At 40.9% G+C, this 21,386-nt stretch overlaps 1 pseudogene; it reads left to right on the forward strand.

Annotated features, from left to right (window-relative positions):
* Positions 1 to 1,159: 1,159 nt before the first annotated feature.
* On the forward strand, positions 1,160 to 11,576 carry LOC133414434 (myosin heavy chain, fast skeletal muscle-like; annotated as a pseudogene).
* The last annotated feature ends 9,810 nt before the right edge of the window (positions 11,577 to 21,386 follow it).

Here is a 21,386-nt window from a genome sequence, read left to right on the forward strand (position 1 = left end):
GGCCAATGAACTCTTCAGGGAGGGTGGGGGCAACTTTCTTTCATTACAGAAATCTCAAACATGCAACTGTCCTGCAACTGAACACCAGTGGAATTTGGATGAGGCTTCCAGCCATCAAGATATCCTATCCTTCAAGATATCCCAGATTAGAGATGGTTGATGTTACTGACATGTTGTCATGTCCATTTAAATCAAGAACTACATTTATTGGAGGCATACACACAATATTCTGGCTATTTCATGAATGATATCAATGGACATCAGCATCAGCAAGGATGAGCCTTCCAGCCATCAAGATATCCTATCCTTCAAGATATCCCAGATTAGAGATGGTTGATGTTACTGACATGTTGTAATGTCCTTTTAAATCAAGAACTACATTTATTGGAAGCATACACAAACAATATTCTGGCTATTTCATGAATGATATCAATGGACATCAGCAGTGACATCCCTTTCATGCCTGCACTTGGTGGCAACAGAGATACTACATCCAGAGCTGCTGTAAAAAAAATTCTCAATAAATGTCTCAGTCATAATGATTTTGTCAATTTCTCATGAAATAGTTATTAATATACAGACTTAAATATGTAGGGTGTTGTTTCTTTATTTCTGTGAAGTGTATTTTTTTCACTGTGATTGCTCATTTAATCTTTGTGTATAAAACTGGTTGTATAAATGTTATCCCTGCATTCCTTAATATATGCCTTGCATACATGTATTTCCCTGTAACCTGCACATCCCATAAGCAACAGTGTTTAAAAAAATTTGTCCTTCTGGCACCAAGGTCACTTTTTAGAATTAACTTGAGCATTTTATGTTATACTTGTGTTTGAACAATAAATTAGGTATTTTAACTATTTCCCCCCCCCCCCCAATAATTAATGGTCAGATGTTTTGAAGATTTACCACCTTTTCTTCATTTGATTTCTGTGTGAGTGCTATGGGGTTGGACTTTCAACCGGGATTGGAACCATTAAAGCAGGTGGTGTAACTTCATACTACATTTTTCAAATTCTAATTACAAATGTCCCAGTCACAAAATAGGCAACAGGTCGAAAAGGGGCCATGACCAAACTTGAATGAGAGACTCATGCTGACCAGGCATTCCAACCCTCTATAAAAGAAGCAGCCCTGCGCTACTCCATGAACTGATAGGCTTCCAACACAGGTAAGTGTGTGGACGTGGGTTTCAGTTTGAATTCCTCTTGATTAGTGAGTTGATATATTGATAATTGGTTTGAGGTCAGTTCAGGTCCATACGCCCAGGTTAAATGTTCTTTTTTAGGACATCATTTTAATCATTAATTGGTGTTACACAAATGCATGTGGGGGATTCAACTGATTAGATAATCTAATATATAGTTCCATGTGCAATGACTCCCTCGGTCTCAATGATTTTGTAAATTATTTATGCGATTCTGGAACTGCGTGTATAAAATGATTTAAAGTGTTGTACTAAATTCTAAATGTGTTTTCATAGCATCGCGAGACGTCATTGGAGACATTAATTCATTTCTTTGACCAAGAAGAGGTAAAACGGCATAAAAACGTTAGGCTCATTAATTTTTAATGTGTATGGAGGAAAAACCAAAGTCACTGACATTTGAATGCTTTCGCAGTCTCCATTAGACTGCCACCATGAGCACCGATGCAGAGATGGAGCAGTATGGCGCTGCAGCCATTTACCTCAGGAAGCCAGAAAAGGAGAGGATTGAAGCACAGGCAGCTCCCTTTGATGCCAAAACCGCATTCTTTGTGGTTGATCCAGCTGAGATGTACCTTAAGGGTAAACTCACGAAGAGGGAGGGTGGAAAAGTTACCATTGAAATTGATGGTGGAAAGGTAGGCGACTGATTGTACGATGTCCTTTAACAACTTTCCATTTCACAAAAAAAATGTAAAACCATTTTGATAATATGAGATGTTCTTGTTTCTTTAACTTTGTAGAATTGTTTTAGTGGTTTTAGACTCACTCTCCATAATCTTCCAATGAATACATTATGTAGACTAATACTGTATCGTTATCCAGACTGTCACTGTGAAAGAGGATGACATTCACCCCAGAAATCCTCCCAAATTCGATAAAATTGAGGACATGGCCATGATGACTCACCTCAATGAACCTTGCGTATTGTATAATCTCAAAGAGCGTTATGCATCATGGATGATCTACGTGAGTTTTCACATGATAGCACCCAATATTTATTGGTCATATGTATTTACAATGCTAACATTGTATCTCAACCTTCTCAGACCTACTCTGGGTTGTTCTGCGTTGTTGTGAATCCCTACAAGTGGCTTCCAGTGTACGACGTCACATGTGTTGCAGCATACAGAGGAAAGAAGAGGATTGAGGCACCACCCCACATCTTCTCCATTTCTGATAACGCTTATCAGTCCATGCTCACAGGTAAGAAATGACTTAAGGAACTAGATGTTGACAATATTGAATGAATGGCAAGTGAATTTGTGTATAATATGCTCATATTGCAGATCGTGAAAATCAGTCTGTCCTGATTACGTGAGTATAGCAAATAATGTTGGCTTGAATTTCTATTCATAGAAAGTAACGCCAAAACCTTATTTTTGTATGATCTAACGCAGTGGAGAATCTGGTGCAGGAAAGACTGTCAACACCAAGCGTGTTATCCAGTACTTTGCAACAATTGCAGCTATTGGATCCAAGAAGGCAGAAGCAGCATCAGCAGGCAAAATACAGGTAAAGAGGTTACTTGTACATATTAACAGGATATTCATCATGTGAAATTATCTTTTGCAGGGCTCCCTTGAGGACCAAATTGTGGCAGCCAACCCTCTGCTGGAGGCCTATGGTAATGCTAAAACTGTGAGGAATGACAACTCATCTCGGTTTGTAAGTAAATCAAATCCTTTTTTTTATGCGTTATTATGCTGCAGATATTAATTGTACCAAAAAGCTTCAGCTTTTGTTGTCAAATTTCAAGATATATATTTTCTTTTTTTAGGGGAAATTTATTAGGATCCACTTTGGCTCCAGTGGAAAGTTGGCCTCAGCTGATATCGAAACATGTGAGTTAAAACTGTGACAAATATAAATAAATCAGCGCAGCCCGCGACCCTGGTGAGGATAAGCGGTCAAGAAAATGCATGTATGGATGGAATATTACACCAGTCTCACATTTAATTTGCTACTCTAAGATCTCCTGGAGAAGTCCCGGGTCACCTTCCAGTTGTCGGCTGAGAGGAGCTACCATATCTTCTATCAGCTGATGACTGGACACAAACCTGAACTGCTGGGTAAATTAGGATTATGAGAAAAATATGGATTGAAATAATGTTGCAAGAAAATGGCCCACTTCAAAATAGTGAATTATCTTTAATCTGTGTTTTTCAACCCTGGCAGAGGCTCTTCTGATCACCACCAACCCATATGACTACCCAATGATCAGTCAGGGTGAAATCACTGTCAAGAGCATCAATGATGTTGAGGAGTTCATTGCAACAGATGTAAGGATACAATTCAGATGCTATTATTGAGTTTTGTTCAATGATGAGAACTAGAAAGAATTAATAAAATCCAATAATTGCGGCTAATGTGCATTACAGACAGCTATTGACATCCTGGGATTCAATGCCGAAGAGAAACTTGGCATCTACAAGCTGACCGGTGCTGTGATGCATCATGGCAACATGAAATTTAAGCAGAAGCAGCGTGAGGAGCAAGCTGAACCTGATGGCACTGAGGGTATGTCTTGTAATATTAGCTTAAAATAGCTGTGTCAAGGGTCATACTATTGTATATTATAAGAACTGTATTAAGGGGTTGACTATAATGCTGCATGCTGTACGTCTTAACTTATGGTTAAATCACGTCTTTTTGTTAGTGGCTGACAAGATTGCCTATCTTCTGGGCCTGAACTCAGCGGATATGCTGAAAGCATTGTGTTACCCCAGAGTCAAAGTTGGCAACGAGATGGTGACCAAAGGTCAGACCGTTCCACAGGTAAGTAAAATAAAATTGAGACTCCATAAGTATTTCCATATTGAGCTAAACCTTTTTAAACAAATTGTTACTCTAACGTCTCTACACTAGGTCAACAATTCTGTCTCAGCTCTTTGCAAGTCCGTCTATGAGAAGATGTTCTTGTGGATGGTCATCCGCATCAATGAGATGTTGGACACAAAGCAGCCAAGACAGTTCTTCATCGGGGTGTTGGATATCGCTGGATTTGAGATCTTCGATGTGAGTCACCTGACATACTTTAGGTAAAAAATCTGCACATGAGATCACTCACTTAAATCATCTGTGTACTGCAGTTTAACAGTTTGGAGCAACTGTGCATCAACTTCACCAATGAAAAACTGCAACAGTTTTTCAACCAACACATGTTTGTCCTGGAGCAAGAGGAATACAAGAAAGAGGGCATTGAATGGGAATTCATTGACTTTGGTATGGACTTGGCTGCTTGCATTGAGCTTATTGAGAAGGTGGGACAAATCTCTCTGACAAAATTCAATGTGATTCAAAATCTTGATTTGTAAGTATCTGTCAAGTAATACATTTATTTTTATTGTTAAATTAGCCATTGGGCATCTTCTCAATCCTTGAAGAGGAGTGCATGTTCCCTAAGGCCTCTGACACAACCTTCAAGAACAAGCTGTATGATCAACATCTTGGCAAGACCAAGGCCTTTGAGAAGCCAAAGCCTGCAAAGGGCAAGGCTGAGGCTCACTTCTCACTGGTTCACTATGCTGGTACTGTGGACTACTATATTGCTGGCTGGTTGGACAAGAACAAGGATCCACTGAATGACTCCGTTGTCCAGCTCTACCAGAAGGCAGCAAACAAACTGCTGGCTATGTTGTATGCTTCCCATGCTTCGGGTGAAGGTATTATAATCTGAAATATGAATGCATAAAAAGGTGAACTATAGCCTATAGGATCCTATATAAATAGAACAAATTAAACCACCAATGCTTACAATCCACAACTATTGGGAAGTTAATTGTCAAGGATACACATAACAGATTTTCTACTCACACGTTTTGATACACAGATGGTGGCGCAAAGAAGGGTGGTGGAAAGAAGAAGGGTGGTTCCTTCCAGACTGTGTCTGCTCTTTTCAGAGTATGTTTTGCATAAGAGTTTAAAAAGTCATCTTTTGGTCAATTTGGAAAGTGGTTACCCAGTAATCTGTTGGCTGATCCGCAGGAAAACTTGGCCAAGCTAATGAGCAACTTGAGGAGCACTCATCCTCACTTTGTGCGCTGCCTGATTCCCAACGAATCAAAGACCCCAGGTTAGATGTTTTATCGATGAGACATAATCCTTAACTGTTAACAGTAGAGAATTGACTAAAATCCTTTGCGTTCAGGTCTTATGGAGAACTTCTTGGTCATCCACCAGCTGAGGTGTAATGGTGTGCTTGAGGGCATCAGAATCTGCAGAAAGGGCTTCCCCAGCAGAATCCTCTATGGTGATTTCAAGCAGAGGTAACAGTATTTTTTTTTCAAATGTCTCCACTCTCCACTTATCAAAGTGAAAGACACTAGGTCCAGCCTTTATTTGCAGATACAAAGTATTGAATGCCAGTGTCATCCCTGATGGTCAGTTCATTGACAACAAGAAGGCTGCAGAGAAACTGCTGGGCTCTATTGACGTGGATCACACTCAGTATAGATTTGGACACACAAAGGTGCATTTCCAGAGTACAAAATAGAGATGGCATGGATATATTGCGCGGTATCCATATTTCCAAATGACTAATTTCCTTCAATTGCTGACCGACTGTAGGTGTTCTTCAAAGCTGGTCTGCTGGGTACCCTGGAGGAGATGAGAGATGAGAAACTGGCTGAGCTGGTGACCATGACTCAGGCTCTCTGCAGAGGATTTGTTATGAGGAAAGAGTTTGTTAAGATGATGGAGAGGAGGTATGTCTATGCTCTTTAATATGAAGATGTTCTCATTTATTGCAGATAAAACCAAATGTTAATATTCTTCAACAATCCCAAAGAAAACATACTGCGATGAAATACCAATGTTTCTTTTTTTCAGAGAATCTATCTTCAGCATCCAGTATAACCTCCGTTCCTTCATGAATGTGAAAAACTGGCCATGGCTGAAGCTGTATTTCAAGATCAAGCCTCTCCTGAAGAGCGCTGAGACTGAGAAAGAGCTGCAACAGATGAAGGAGAATTATGACAAGATGCAATCAGACCTGGCTACTGCACTGGCTAAAAAGAAAGAACTGGAGGAGAAAATGGTTTCCCTGCTACAGGAGAAGAATGACCTGCAACTGCAAATAGCAGCGGTAAGTCAAAAGTACACCACATGCTTTGCAAGGACCTGCTCTAAATGCAGTCTCCAACTGTGCCAACTATCTTTTATATACGAATATAAAATATTCTGATGAATAATTGGATGAATTCATGGTTTACATGTAGGAAGGTGAGAACCTTTCAGATGCGGAGGAAAGGTGTGAGGGGCTCATTAAGAGCAAAATCCAGCTCGAGGCTAAAGTCAAAGAAACAACGGAGAGACTGGAAGATGAAGAGGAAATCAATGCTGAGCTTACAGCTAAGAAGAGGAAGCTGGAGGATGAATGCTCAGAGCTGAAGAAAGATATTGATGATATGGAACTCACCTTGGCTAAAGTGGAGAAAGAGAAACATGCCACTGAAAACAAGGTCCAAGTTTTTTTTATTATGGACACAGAAATTCCAAATCAATCCATTAACTAAATAAAGTACATTTAACGAACAAAGTCACAATATTTCAGGTGAAAAACCTGACAGAGGAGTTGGCTACTCAAGATGAGTCTATTGCCAAGTTAACAAAGGAGAAGAAAGCCCTCCAAGAGGCCCACCAGCAAACACTGGACGATCTTCAGGCAGAGGAAGACAAAGTCAACACTCTGACCAAGGCCAAGACAAAGCTGGAACAGCAAGTGGATGATGTAAGAACACCATTGTGTTGACTTAAAAGATTTGCCTCGTAATGAGTTACTGAATCTTGAGCAGTATCATCGGTGTTATGTCATTTAAAGATCATAACTCATTTATATAACCAAAATATGGCATGTAACAGCTTGAGGGCTCACTGGAGCAAGAGAAGAAGCTCCGCATGGATCTTGAGCGAGCCAAGAGGAAGCTTGAGGGAGATCTGAAACTGGCTCAGGAATCCATAATGGATCTCGAGAATGACAAACAGCAATCTGATGAAAAACTCAAGAAGTAAGACAGAAATATATGGTAACCTCTAAGAGTTTCCTGCTGAATCCGAATGCAAACAGAAATATACTGTAACATGTATTTTTCCTTTCTCCTCAAAGGAAAGACTTTGAGAACAGCCACCTTCTCAGCAAGATTGAGGATGAACAGTCTCTTGGTGTTCAACTCCAGAAGAAAATCAAGGAACTCCAGGTAAATCTATCAACATATTAGACTTGATATATGAAGATCTAATACTGTTTGAGGTAATACACTTTTTTTGTCAATACTATCATCAAACCTAGGCTCGGATTGAGGAGCTGGAGGAGGAGATTGAGGCTGAGAGGGCAGCTCGAGCCAAGGTGGAGAAGCAGAGAGCTGACCTCTCCAGGGAACTAGAGGAGATCAGTGAGAGGCTCGAGGAAGCCGGTGGAGCAACAGGCGCTCAGATTGAGATGAACAAGAAGCGCGAGGCCGAGTTCCAGAAGCTGCGTCGTGATCTCGAAGAGTCCACCCTGCAGCATGAGGCTACAGCAGCCACTCTCCGCAAGAAGCAGGCTGACAGCGTTGCAGAGCTGGGCGAGCAGATCGACAACCTCCAGCGTGTCAAGCAGAAGCTGGAGAAGGAAAAGAGCGAGTACAAGATGGAGATTGATGACCTCTCCGGCAACATGGAGGCTGTTGCTAAAGCAAAGGCAAGATTTTTTCATGAGGGGGGAAATATATCTGAATGATAATATGCTAAATACTGAGAATCCATTACGCTTTTTTCATGACAGGGTAACTTGGAAAAAATGTCCAGGACCCTCGAAGACCAGCTGGCAGAGCTCAAGTCCAAATATGATGAGAATATCCGTCAGCAGAATGACATGAATGCACAGAGGGCAAGGCTCCAAACTGAGAATGGTAGGTCACCCAAAATACATCATATTATAGTATAGTGAGCCTTCATTGTTTTGAACTGATTGTCACTTTGCCTCTTAGGTGAGTTTTCACGCCAGCTTGAGGAAAAAGAAGCTCTGGTTTCCCAACTGACCAGGGGCAAACAGGCCTATACTCAGCAGATTGAGGAACTCAAGAGACTTGTTGAGGAGGAAGTGAAGGTATATGTGAATGCATGTCCTGAATCCTTTAAGATACAGTACTTGTTAACCATCAATGCTTTCATTAATTTGACCATAAATTCATAAGCTATGACAAAAAGGGCTACACGAATATATTATCAGTACACAAAAAAATCTTACTAATTTTAACAAAGTCACATTTCTTTCTCTGCTTACCAGGCCAAGAATGCTCTGGCCCACGCTGTTCAATCTTCCCGCCATGACTGCGATCTGCTCAGAGAGCAGTACGAAGAGGAGCAGGAAGCTAAAGCTGAGCTGCAGAGAGGAATGTCCAAAGCCAACAGCGAGGTCGCACAGTGGAGATCTAAGTACGAGACTGATGCTATCCAGCGCACTGAGGAGCTGGAGGAGGCCAAGTAAGTAAAACTTAGACACCTCGCTACAATACATTTACTGTATGTCTTAAGTGTTTTCTGAGTAGCTAATTTTCTCCTTATAAATGACAACAAAAATTATTGCCTGTTACAGGAAGAAGCTTGCCCAGCGTCTTCAGGAGGCCGAGGAGTCCATTGAAGCTGTGAACTCCAAGTGCGCCTCTTTGGAGAAGACCAAGCAGAGGCTGCAGGGTGAGGTGGAGGACCTCATGATTGATGTGGAGAGAGCTAATGCTCTGGCGGCCAACCTTGACAAGAAGCAGAGAAACTTTGATAAAGTAAACTCACAATTAAAATTTAAATGATCCAAGTGAAACACAGTGCCTCATTGCTAAGCCTAAAAAAATTTCTAGGTTCTGGCAGAATGGAAGCAGAAGTTTGAGGAGGGCCAGGCAGAGCTGGAAGGATCCCAAAAGGAGGCTCGTTCTCTCAGCACTGAACTGTTCAAGTTGAAGAACTCCTATGAGGAGGCTCTGGATCAGCTGGAGACTGATGAAGAGGGAAAACAAGAACCTGCAGCGTGAGTCATTCCTACATAGAGAATGGACCTCATATTAATTAGAATTTCTATTTTGACAAAGAAAAATCACAACAAATTTTTATTTCAATGTCATCTTAAGTTTATGGTATTTTTGTATTAATTTCAAAGACAATTTGCCAAAATTAATTTTCAATGAATGCTTTATGTTTATTAATATGCAGAGGAGATCTCTGACTTGACTGAACAGATTGGTGAGAGTGGAAAGACCATTCATGAGCTGGAAAAGGCCAAGAAGACCGTCGAGAGTGAGAAAACTGAAATCCAGTCAGCACTGGAGGAGGCCGAGGTAAAACAAAGTTCGAGTCTCTCTAAACTCTCGATTTGTTGGGATTACGATAGCAAATATATAATTTTTTCAACTGGATAAAATGTAACTTGGGTAACCAAAGGCACTATCTGAATATTTCCCTTGAGGGCACACTGGAGCATGAGGAAGCCAAGATTCTCCGCATTCAGCTTGAGCTCAACCAAGTCAAGGGTGAAGTTGACAGGAAGCTGGCCGAGAAGGACGAGGAGATGGAGACGATCAAGAAGAACAGCCAGAGAGTCATTGACTCCATGCAGAGCACTCTTGATGCGGAGGTCAGGAGCAGGAATGATGCCCTGAGAATCAAGAAGAAGATGGAGGGAGACCTGAATGAGATGGAGATTCAGCTGAGCCACTGCCAACAGACAGGCTGCTGAAGCCCAGAAACAACTGAGGAATGTCCAGGGACAACTCAAGGTGAGATTCTCATCATTGAATCAGAAGTGCCAATGGCCATAGAAATGATTATTCGTTTATTTGTCAGGATACCCAATTGCACCTTGACGAGGCTATCAGAGGACAGGAGGACATGAAGGAGCAGGTTGCCATGGTAGAGCGCAGAAATGGCCTGATGCTGGCTGAAATCGAGGAGCTTCGAGCTGGTCTGGACCAAACAGAGAGAGCACGCAAAGTGGCTGAGCAGGAGCTGGTTGATGCTAGTGAGCGTGTCGGACTGCTTCACTCACAGGTTCATGCTCAGTAATTCAAACCGAACTGTGCTTCTTAAACAATAATATAGATAGACGATAAAAAACAAATCTAACATTACTCTTTTTCACATTCAGAATACCAGCCTTATCAACACCAAGAAGAAGCTGGAGTCTGACTTTGTCCAGGTTCAAAGTGAAGTTGACGATGCTGTTCAGGAAGCACGAAATGCTGAGGAGAAAGCCAAAAAGGCTATCACTGATGTGAGTTACCATCTGCACCAAGAAAAAAAATCTCAACATTGAAATTATGGGAAAGACATTCAATTAAAAAAGCATTCTTGGGCTGGACATTGCATTTCATTTACAACTGGGATTCCTTTGCAGAGGTTTGCCATCAGTGAGGTATAGTTTAATTTGAGTAAAATGTAAATTTTCAGGCTGCCATGATGGCTGAGGAGCTGAAGAAGGAACAGGACACCAGTGCTCATCTGGAGAGGATGAAGAAGAACCTGGAGCTCACTGTCAAGGATCTGCAGCATCGTCTTGATGAGGCCGAGACCCTTGCCATGAAGGGTGGCAAGAAGCAACTTCAGAAACTGGAGGCTAGGGTATGACCTGTAACCTGCATCCATCTAGCCCCAGAAATACATCACACTTTCAATGTGATATAGGATTTATGTTAGTTCCAATAGAGCGTAAAATACAGATGCACAACATCATGCGCCCTATAGGTGCGTGAGCTTGAATCAGAAGTTGATGCAGAACAGAGACGTGGAGCTGAGGCTATTAAAGGAGTCCGCAAATATGAAAGGAGGGTAAAGGAGCTGACTTATCAGGTACTGTACAACTAGCTCGATAAAAACTAAACTTGTAGCTCATGAATGTATTTCATTGCTAACTATGGAATGTTTTATCTACAGACTGAGGAGGACAAGAAGAACAGCATCAGGCTTCAGGATCTGGTGGATAAACTGCAGATGAAGGTCAAGGCTTATAAGAGACAAGCTGAGGAGGCTGTAAGTCAAATTGTGTCCCTCTTACCATCCTCAGTTGCAGCAATAACTTAACTTTACTGTAACTTTGCGAATGTTATCCTTTTAAACCACAGGAGGAGCAGGCCAACACTCACATGTCCAGGTACAGGAAGGTCCAGCATGAGATGGAGGAGGCTCAGGAGCGTGCTGACATTGCTGAGTCCCAGGTCAACAAGCTAAGGGCAAAGAGCCGTGATATAGGAAAGGTAATGTTTGTGCAATTGCAGTGATGTGAAAAGCAATATTTACGTATTCTTGTTGTTTTGAATTAGTTCCTTAACAGACTGATCCTTTTCCTTTTTTCTAGAGTGACTCTGCCGAGTAAGACTGCCACGAAGATACCTTTAAATAGTGCTCATAAAATATGATGCAAATTGATTAAGGGTCTCCTCAATAAAGAATATATTTATCATCACTACCCTGAATCATTTTTCTGTTTTCTGGAAACTTTGTTCTTACTAAAAGATTCAGTTGAAACAGTTGCCCTGTGATTGGCTAGCAACTATTCTAAGGTGTACGCCGCCTAACTTAAGTTAACTGGGATAGACTCCAGCTCCATCTGACTCTGATGAGCATAATGAGGATACGTGATGTATAAAATGGATGGATGGATTGAGGAAAGTTATGACTGGAAGGAAGATTCACCCTGTTGAGCTTGTTGTCTTTTAGCATGCTATTGAATTAACAAAGTGGTATAAATACATTGTTTTGCATTTAGACTTAATTGAAAGGCATACTCCAATTTCACAAATGAATCCAAAATGAAAACTAAAAACAAGAAAACTCACTTCCCATTGTTATTATTAGTGTGTATGCTGAAATCTTACTCTAATTGCAGTTAAAGTCTAAATGAAGAATCTTGGTTTAATTTACATCGAGAAAATACCTCAAAAGAGGCAAATTTTAAAAAGTAGTAAGAGCAGGTGCCAATGAAATGCAACAAAGGCAACTATATTTTCGGTCCTCCCACTTTTTTTTTTACATCAGGGCTAAACAGTACAAAAGAGAGCAAAAAACATACAATGAAAGTCTGCAGAATTAACAGATGTCAGCGTCTTAAAGTATCACATGCAGCAAGAGGATTAAGTTCAATTGGCTTGTGTAGAATTTATTTTGGGCCGGATCTCAAATTAGTTGCCAAGTGTTTACTTATCCATTTAGGGACACACATAGCTGGCTTACTTAGCATGTATGGGTTGAACCACATCTTTAATTTTATTGCAAGAATTTGAGATGCACGGGAGGCAGGTAAGTGAAGACCACTAATGTCTGGGTGCTGTTCCAAAATTAAACCTGATGCCAGGCGATATGGAACCTGATGGAAAAATAGGTGACGTACATATTTGTTCAATGGTGCACAAAAGATGGAGACACTAATGTAATATGCTTAATACTAACTATCATATACTACAAAACTAGTTTATTGGTCATACTAGCTTGAAGAGATGTTATAAGCATATAAAACTTGGTATAATATGCTCATATTACAGATTGTGACAATCAGTCTGTCCTGATTACGTGAGTATAGCAAAACATGTTGGCTTGAATTTCTATTCATAGAAAGTAACGGCAAGAACTTATTTTTGTCTTCTCTAACGCAGTGGAGAATCCGGTGCAGGAAAGACTGTCAACACCAAGCCTGTTATCCAGTACTTTGCAACAATTGCAGCTATTGGATCCAAGAAGGCAGAAGCAGCATCAGTAAGGCAAAATACAGGTAAAGAGGTTACTTGTACATATTAACAGGATTCACCGCCCCCCCCCCCCCACCCACACACCCAAATAAGAGCTTTGAAGCCACATTGGTTAAGTTTTGTTACATGTGGGGTTTTCATGAATTTGTCTCAGCAAAAAACTAATAAAGGTGGTTCGCGATAAACCAGTAAAACAGCAGGAAATAGTCAAAGATTACTCTTGCCTTCTGACCTTGATCACTTCATTTCCATTCACAAAGTAATACATATACGAAGCAAGATTACAACATAGAAGGACAACGAATATTAGATGAGTATTCTGCTAGAAGTCCTGCTTTCAGGTCTACTTATAAATGTAACCCCCTATTAATGGTTTTACAAGCCAACTGGCAAGAACCCAATCCCATTTATTATTTCTTTATACTGTACTCTTAATTAGGGTTGCCTGAGAACCTCAAAACAAAACATCAAGTGCAAGACTGACTGTACTACCCACAATAAACCCTGCAAGTCGTTGCAACACTCTCTGCACTTGTGTTGTGCTGATTGATACCAGTCATGCAATCTGCTGCAAATGTTAAACTCGGAAACTTAACCTACAGCTATTCCACGACAGTAACAGTCATCTGAACACACCATGTTGCACCTTGTTAGAATCAACTTTCACCTCTTTCGGCAAGTTGACGTACAAATTATCTGCCACCCACTGTGTAAAACACATAAGCAGTTCATGCTAAATTCACAGCATGTTTGTGACTGCCACGTATTGAAGAGGCACGACACGCTAGTAGAAATGGATACTGAGCCAGCATGAAGTCCCTTATGAGATGCTATGTATGTAACCTCTGATCACTTTAAACCTGATGGCACCGGGCCAAAATGGTTAAAATGCCTTTCTATTTTTAAAGAAGCTGCCTTTTCTGAAAATGCATGCACTTAAAACTAATTTCACATGCAACATATAGTGTGATATGTTTCTTAAACTCACATTTTACCATGTTGACTACATTGATTATGTACGTCACTAAAATTAAAAATAACATTACTGTCTTGTGGGCGGCACAGTGGCCTACTGGTGAGCACATCTGCCTCACAGTTCTGAGGACCCAGGTTCAAAATCCGGCCTAGCCTGCATGTTCCCCCAGTGCCTGCGTGGGTTTCCTCCCACATTCCAGAAACATGCGTGGTGGGTTAATTGAGGACTCTACATAGCCCGTAGGTGCGAATGGTTCTTTGTTTATATGTGCCCTGCGATTGGCTGGCGACCAGTTCAGGGTGTGCCCGGAGTCAGATGGGATAGGCTCCAGCACGCTCGTGGCCCTAGTGAGGATAAGCAGTATGGAAAATGGTCTACTTGTACTGTATGAATTATTCAATATTTGAAAATTTGTTTTTGAATTCATTAACAATTCACCCTATCTAGCTTGCTGCTCACAGACCTGCCACTTCCCTAACCAAAACATCTATTTTCATCCATCCATCCATTTTCTGTACCGATACCGATACATTACATAAGAACGATTTGGACAGGTTCTGGATTTCCTCATACGTACGTTGAAGAGCAAAATAAAAGGGTGTAGTTGCACCATCTAGTGGAGGAATTATTTAGCAAACTTGTTATAAATTATTCAAAATTGAAGATAAAGGCTATGAATTAATGAATGAACACAGAACTATCCAGTGGAATTCAATTAAACAATACTTTTAAAACTGTTTTTGTAGTTCAGCCTTTTTGGAGGATGAACCTCGTGTGCATGTTGTAGATCCATATAATCCAAGTGACTGGATGTCGTTCTTGTTCAACCAACGTTATTTTTGGATGTAGACTACTTAATATGGTTAGCTCATCAAGACCTTAAAGACACCAACAATCTACTGTACATTTGTACACACATAATAATGCAAAACAATACATACAATAATAAAATGTTTAGTTTTTTGCAAAAGCAATTCGAACCTTTATTTGTTTTATGTTTATAAAATATGACACCAGACCAGACAGCTAAATTGTTATTCTATCCAGCAAAACATCATCTGGTTTTGTGATCCTGTCATTATGTTTAAGTTGCTCAACCCTTGTTTGCTCCCACAAGAATACACAACAATAACACTTGCTCATCCTTAAGGGAAACAAATGAGACTTAATTTTACGTAAGAGACTGGAGATAAACAATTGTACACAAGTGATATTCAGTACTTCTCCAAATGTAAAAGAAATTACTCAAAGGAGTATCAGAATATGTGGCCTCACCTGTGTGTAGTACTGTATGTATAGCATCCACACCAGCAGTCTGACAGTGCAACCAAGAAAAATAGATGGGGGTTAAAGGTTAATTGAGGACTCTGAACCCCCCACCCCACTCTACCCTACCCTACCCTACCCTGTGGTCAGGTCACATAGCAGCGGTTGTAGGGCAACTCTGCAATGAGGAGCTGCTGGAAGGCTTTTCTAAGTTTTAATCACATCGTTTCGTGATATAAGGACAAACTAAAATACCAACACACCTCTGGAAAGCTGTCTTGAAGGTTTGAAGACCATGAGACCCAGTTCTCTGACTGCCAACCTCCAATTAAATGACTGCGTTATTTCCACATTACTTTATTATGTAACATAATTATCACCTTTTCAAAAAATAATTAATTGTATAACACTGAGGATAAGTGCCATTGTGAAATGTTTTTTTTTGCATTATTATTTGGTGGGTTTAAGTCAGGGCTCTGGCTGGGCCATTCAAGAACAGTCACAGAGTTGTTCTGAAGCCACTTCTTCGGTATTTTAGCTGTGTGCTTAGGGTCATTGTCTTGTTTTTCAGGTGAACCTTCGGCCCAGTCTGCGGTTCTGAGCACTCTGGAGAAGGTTTTCGTCCAGGATAACCCTGGACTTGGACGCATTCATCTTTCCTTTCCTTCGATTGCAACAAGTCACTGCAGCTGAAAAACACCCCCACAGCATGATGCTGCCACCACCATCCTTCACTGTTGGGACTGTATTGGACAGGTGATGAGCAGTGCCTGGTTTTCGCCACACATGCCAATTAGAGTTAAGGCCAACAATTTCTATCTTGGTCTCATCAGACCAGAGAATCTTATTTCTCACCATCTTGGAGTCCTTCAGGTGTTTTTTTTAGCAAACTCCATGCTGGCTTTCATGTGTCTTGCACTGAGGAGAGGCTTCCGTCGACCTACTCTGCCATAAAGCCCCGACTGATACCGGCCTGCAGTGATGGTTGACTTTCTAGAACTTTCGCCCATCTCCCGACTGCATCTCTGGCGCTCAGCCACAGTGATCTTTGGGTTCTTCTTTAACTCTCTCACCAAGGCTCTTCTCCCCCAATTGTTCAGTTTGGCTGGACGGCCAGCTCTTGGAAGGGTTCTGATCGTCCCAAACGTCTTCCATTTCAGGATTATGGAGGCCACTGTGCTCTTAGGAACCTTAAGTGCAGCAGAAATTGTTTTGTCACCCTGGCCAGATATGTGCCTTGTCACAATTCTGTCTCTGCGCTCCTCAGGCAGTTCCTTTGACCTCATGATTCTCATTTGCTCTGACATGCACTGTGAACTGTAAGCTCTTATATAGACAGGTGTGTGGCTTTATTAATCAAGTCCAATCAGTATAATCAAAAACAGCTGGACCCCAATGAAGGTGTCAAACCATCTCACGGATGATCAGAAGAAATGGACAGCAGCCGAGTGAAATATATGAGTGTCACAGCAAAGGGTCTGAATACTTATGGCTGTGTGATATTTCAGTTTTTCTTTTTTAATAAATCTGCAAAAATTTCAACAATTCTTTTTTTTCTGTCAATATGTGGTGCTGTGTGTACATTAATGAGGGGAAAATTGGCTTAAATGATTTTAACAAATGACTGCAATATAACAAAGAGTGAAAATTTTAAAAGGGGTCTGAAAATTTTCCGGACCCACTGTATATTCAATAAAATGGGGATACTTCCTCAAATATTTAGTTGTTTTTTTGTTATTTCTAAGAAGACAGCATTGCATATAAAACACAACAGCGGTAAGACCCTGGATTTAAGACAAAATGTTCATAATAATATTTAGGTAGCACCTAAATGTTTATATTCTTTAAAAATAAAATTAAAACAAAGTAAATGGAGCTAAAACTGTCTTTCTTGCTCACTAGCTACCCCAAACTTACTAGCCTGCTAAATAATAGCTAACGCTATGCTAATGGTAGTTATTGTAAGAAGGTATTTTGTCTCCTTCATTTTTATATAAGTACCATTAAGTGTGTTTGTGTGCGATAGTATGTGTGATAAAAGACAAAGCTTACCACTCATAATTTTAGACGTCTTTTGTTCACATTTTTCCACACTTGATGTCTCCCACAGTCTTGGTGATGCTAGCGTTAATGCTACATTAGCCAAACCTACCAGGTGCAATAATTAATAATTCGCTTCTGAATTGGAATTGACGTTAAGAGCTATTTTAAAAGAGATATTTTAAATGTCTAGACTGGCGAGGTAGAACTATACAAGTCAATAAGAAATCCATTAGAAAGGTATGAGCAATTTTACACTAAAATTGTGGCGATGCAAATAACTCAAGTAGGCCCAAGTTTAATGAAAAACAAATTCATTTTGTTGTTTCTTGTTGGTTAAGCCTCCCTAATACTTAATGTAATTTACTGGATACACATCTTATGAGCTAATTGTCAAGATTCTTTCACGATACAAATATTCATTACAGATATATTGTATATGTTCTATGTTATTAAACGCTCTTTTAGCATTAATACTGCCTTTACGTACTTGGTAATTTCCAATTACAGGGGCAATACTATGGAACCATTCATCACTGATGCTTGCTTGCTTTTCAACTTTACAGTTAAAGACTCAATACCACTGACAAGTTGAGTATAACAGTACATAATTATAGCACTGCTGTGTAAGTGATACTTGTTGTGGAATGACAATAGGCTTAATATAAACTCAGAACCATTGCAGAAATTTTAAGTACTCTTCCTCTCTGGTGCCACTTGATTTACTTACGAGCTCTAACTGACCAAGAGATGACAGGATAAATTAACAGTAATCCCTTAACCAGTCAACAGGCCCATCCATTAGCAAATCTCAACAGCCTCAGTCAGACCATATTTGAAACACAAAAGTTGTTGTATAGCTTGATGAGACACTGGTGAACACATGTGCATTTCCTCAAATGCTGTCCATCCTAATTAACACTGCGCCCCAATTAGTCGCCTCCCTGTTCCTGAAAAAAAGAAAGAAAAAAAAACATGTTGTAACTCTAATTACCTCAGTTCATAGACGCTATTACTTCGACCATAACTTTCAACAGTTAACCACTGAACCTCTGCAAACCCAAACAGCAGCAGCAAAGTAAACAGTTGCTCAAATATCTGACGAAATAAATGCCCTGAGCACTGTGTCTGCATAAGAGCACAGCTGCGAGCGGGGCTTTAGGTTAGCAACTACACGTACACACAGAAATAAGAATTTTAAACATAATGCCATGGTGGGCATTGTTGGGAAAATAAAATAATGCTTAGCTTTAGAAGAGTTGTAGGTGGCGAGTGCGGGCCCTTTTCTATATGAGACATTGTCCTTCCACTCATTTGTGCATTTTGGGGTTATCCATCCATCCATTTTCTGAGTCGCTTCTCCTCACTAGGGTCGCGGGCGTGCTGGAGCCTATCCCAGCTGTCATCAGGCAGGAGGCGGGGTACACCCTGAACTGGTTGCCAGCCAATCGCAGGGCACATACAAACAAACAACCATTCGCACTCACAGTCACATCTACGGGCAATTTAGAGTCTCCTTTTGGGATGTGGGAGGAAACCGGAGTGCCCGGAGAAAACCCACGCAGGCACGGGGAGAACATGCAAACTCCACACAGGCGGGGCCGGGGATTGAACCCGGGCCCTCAGAACTGTGAGGCTGACGCTCTAACCAGTGGGCCACCGTGCCGCCCATTTTGGGGTTATGTTTCTCAAAATTCCATCTTATCCAACAGGGCCTTTTATTTTATGGAGTATTGTGCGCCTCTGTTCTGAAAATACAATTCTCGCATATTGCCGTGGAAGTGTTATATTATATGTTTGGCCAAGTTGGAAAGCTGTCAGCTCACTTGACATCGGTATCAGATGCGTTTGACACAGTATTTTGACAGGATGTGAGCAATACTGCTTTTCTTACATAGTGCCGTACTTACATTCTTTCAAGGATTCATGATGAACACAAAGATGCTCTTGTCTTTGTGGCTACATTTACAATGGAAGCACATGTGGAAACACTTGCTACTTTGTTCTGCTCTGAGATAATGGCAGTGGACCACCCATGAAGACATACAAATAATGACTTTGTTGATAATGACGAAGGGAATATTCATTGTCCAGAATTGTCCAACATCGTTAACCAAAAGCATTCTCATTTTCACCAACGATTATCTTCTACTTTTGCTTGTTGGGATGCTCAGATTAACTGAAAATACTCCACTGTCAGGAACTTAGATGTGAAGCAATACATTACTATATTTTTGGTCGCAGAGTCTGATCTCCTCCTATGCGCCATTCTAAATTATTGATTTGACCTTTAAAAAGCACTTTCTACACCGAAGAGGTGAAAGTCTAAAGACGTCAGAGAGAACTTGGCCACCTTTGTTCTTTTAAACGGTGTCAGACTCCTCCTCTCCAAACTTGTTGGGCGTGTTTTATTTTGGTTCAAGGCCTTGATGTCGGGGGAGTTGGTGTGGGGGGACACTTAAAAAGGATCTACCGACACAAGGACATACTCAGGAGAGAACATAACCATACCATACCATTCAGACAAGTATGATTAGTTAACAAGAAAATATAATGAAGACTATAACCAGTTTCTGACAAGGTTGAGTTCAAGAGTCTGGATTTCTCTACAAAGCAGACATGAAAAGCCGTCAAGAATGAATACATTTAGGTCCATTATGACTCACACTATATATAACTTGACAAATTGAAGAGGTTATCGAGTCAAACAGTGACGCCACCTTGCTGCAAGTGTGATCTGGGGTGCAACATTGTCACATTTTGTCACCGCTCTGAACAATGGGCAGGCAGTGTGTTTGCAGCTCAAGTCAAGGTGACCCAGGAAGTAGTCATGTGCAACATTCGCGAACCCGCAACTTTATTGGAGATGAACGGTAGGCAGAGAGGTGTCAAACAACTGGACGCATGCATCTCACTCCCAGTGAACTGGCGCTTATTTACGAGACTGCCTATAAACCTTTGCTATTTCAAAAATAGACCCTAATGGAAAATCAGTGCAACAGGAAGGACTCATATAAGCCCAATAAAAGCACTGCTGATGAACTTTGATTCAAGTTTAGTAGATGTCAGGACCAATTCTATTCAGGCCAGCTGAACAAACCTTTAACCTTTTTTGAAATACCTTGTGTCCAACACGTTTAAACACTTAGCTATGCTTCAAGGTCATCTCCCTTTTGGAAGAAAGCTGAGCTGGGATAACATTTTGTTAAACCCATTCTTTAAAAGTTACATTAATCTTGCTTTATGACTTTATTGATATTGTTGTCTTGGCGCCGGCACGGTGAACGATTGGTTAGCACATTTGCCTCACAGTTCTGGGGACTGGGGTTCCCGGCCCTGCCTGTGTGGAGTTTGCATGTTCTCCCCGTGCCTAGGTGGGTTTTCTCCGGGCACTCCTGTTTCCTCCCACATCCCAAAAACATGCGTGGTAGGTTGATTGTGGACTCTAAATTGCCCATAGGTGTGAATGTGAGTGTGAATGGTTATTTGTTTCGATGTGCCATGCGATTGGCTGGCGAGCAGTTCAGGGTGTACCCGGCCTTCCCCCCGAAGATAGCTGGGATAGGCTCCAGCAGCCTGCAACCCTAGTGAGGATAAGCGGTAATGAAAATGGATGGATGGATGTTGTCTTGGCATCTCTAACATTTTGTTTATTGACACAGGACTAATTTGGGGCCTTATCCCAGTCGAGATGCCAACTGTTCATCCACCGCATTCCAAGGGGATATGTAATCCCTCCTCAACTTTTATGGAATGGCTCTCAGCCTAACTTTTATTTCAGACATGTGAGATGTGTGGTGCTTCTGCAACTGTATACCAATGACATTTGTGTGCTACTCCAAAATCACAGCCAGTGCCTGGCATGGTGCACCACACCAAGATGATCATATAATGCCGATGATTAGTTGGAAACATTTGCACATCATAGATCCCAAACAACCTCAAATTTGTGGGCCTGAATTTTATTTATCTGAACATCTGAACATTTTTTTAGAGAAAGGACAATTCACTTATAAATGAATTACACATAATATAAAAACATTTAAGTAGTTCATTTTCAACAATAATATAACACATGGTGTTATTTTTTTCCATTAAGCGTGGGCACAGGGGGGCAAACACAAGGCAGCCATAAAACTAGGCACAAGGCAACACAATCACGGTAAATGTCAATGTCACAGGATTAGCG

This window comes from Phycodurus eques, chromosome 16 (genome assembly GCF_024500275.1).
Source record: "Phycodurus eques isolate BA_2022a chromosome 16, UOR_Pequ_1.1, whole genome shotgun sequence".
NCBI lineage: Eukaryota > Metazoa > Chordata > Actinopteri > Syngnathiformes > Syngnathidae > Phycodurus > Phycodurus eques.